Source organism: Ornithorhynchus anatinus, chromosome X5 (assembly GCF_004115215.2).
Source record: "Ornithorhynchus anatinus isolate Pmale09 chromosome X5, mOrnAna1.pri.v4, whole genome shotgun sequence".
In the NCBI taxonomy this organism is placed as follows: Eukaryota; Metazoa; Chordata; class Mammalia; order Monotremata; family Ornithorhynchidae; genus Ornithorhynchus; species Ornithorhynchus anatinus.
This window is the reverse complement of record NC_041753.1, coordinates 64,357,654-64,359,025: the sequence shown is the minus strand read 5'-3', so window position 1 is coordinate 64,359,025 and position 1,372 is coordinate 64,357,654. Positions and strand designations below refer to the sequence as shown.

Sequence of the window (1,372 nt, the reverse complement as noted above, 5' to 3'; positions counted from 1 at the left end):
TTAGTACAGTGCTCTGCACACAGTAAGCACCCAATAAATATGACTGAATGAATAAATGCCTAGAATGCCTTTCCCCTTTATATCCAGCAGGCCATAGCTCTCCCCATTTTCAAAGCCATTCTGAAATCACATCTCTAATAGGTCTTCCCTGATTGATTTCTAATCTTCCCAGTTTATATCTCCCAACTGCCAATTCATCACTTCCGTGCCACCTAATGATGGAAGTATGTTACTCCATGCCAGGCACTGTGCTAAACACGGTGGTAAGAACTACAATGTTTAATCCCCTCTCAGGATCACACCTGGAGAGTTTCTACTACTTTTTCAGTCTCGGCTATGGGAGGGAGAGTTAAGCAGAGGCATACCCATCCCATTCCTAGCTTGGGCAGTGGCAAGTGACTGGAAAGCAATCTGCTACAAGTCAAAATTCCCCTGTGCTGGACAACAGAGGTACGGGAGAGAATCGAGGGCAGAGACTCAAGTTTACAGTGCAGAAGGAGGCAACGGTCAACCACTTCCAGATTTTTACCAGGAAGACTCTATGGATTCACTACCAGAACGATTATAGATGGAGGTGGGGCATTCTGGGAGAGATGTGTCCAAGGAGTCGTTAGGGATCGGAAATGACTTGACAGCATAAGACAAGATACAGAGTAATCATATCGGACACAGGTCCTTGTCCCACATGGGGCTCATAATCTAAGAGGGAGGAAGAACAAGTACCTGATCCCCATATTTATGGATGAAGAAACTGATGCTCAGAAGATTGAAGTGACATCCTCAAGTTTACACAGTAGGCAAGTGGCTGAAGTGGATCTCGAATCCAGGTCTCCTGACTCCCAGGCCTGTGCTGATTCCACTTGGCCACTGCCTCCCCCACTAGGTTGTAAACTCCCAGAGGGCAGGGATCCTATCTACTCACTCTATTGTACTCAACCAAGTGCTCAGTACAGCCTTCTGCACACAGTAGACAGTACACTCTGAAGGCCGGGATCATGTCTACCAACTCTGCCCTCTCCCAAGTGCTCAGTACAGTGCTCTGCACACAGTAGACTGTCAGCTCCTTGAGGATTAGAACCCATCAACTTCTGACTTCTAGCAACAGCATACCTCCTCTAGGAAGCCTTCCTGGATGAACCATGACAGCCCTCTCGTATTTACCGCTCCTCCGCATCGAATGATAACGACTCGAGGGAAGGTCCAGGCCTTCGTAACTTCTCACAGTACTCAGTACCATGTTCTGGGGTCCTGCCAGATCTGGCTGGTGAGTTACGTGTACATTTGCAGTTTGAAAGTTTCCAGCATTGAAATGAAAGCCACATGTAACTAAATACCACACTTGACCAATCCAGGATCTTTTTTTAAGTGTTTA

General features: G+C 46.9%; 1 non-coding gene across 1 annotated transcript; it reads left to right on the top strand.

Moving 5' to 3' along the window:
- Positions 1–284: 284 nt before the first annotated feature.
- Positions 285–422, top strand: LOC114808592. Its single transcript, XR_003756438.1, has one exon. It is a non-coding gene; the product is annotated as a small nucleolar RNA SNORA7 (small nucleolar RNA).
- Positions 423–1,372: the final 950 nt, after the last annotated feature.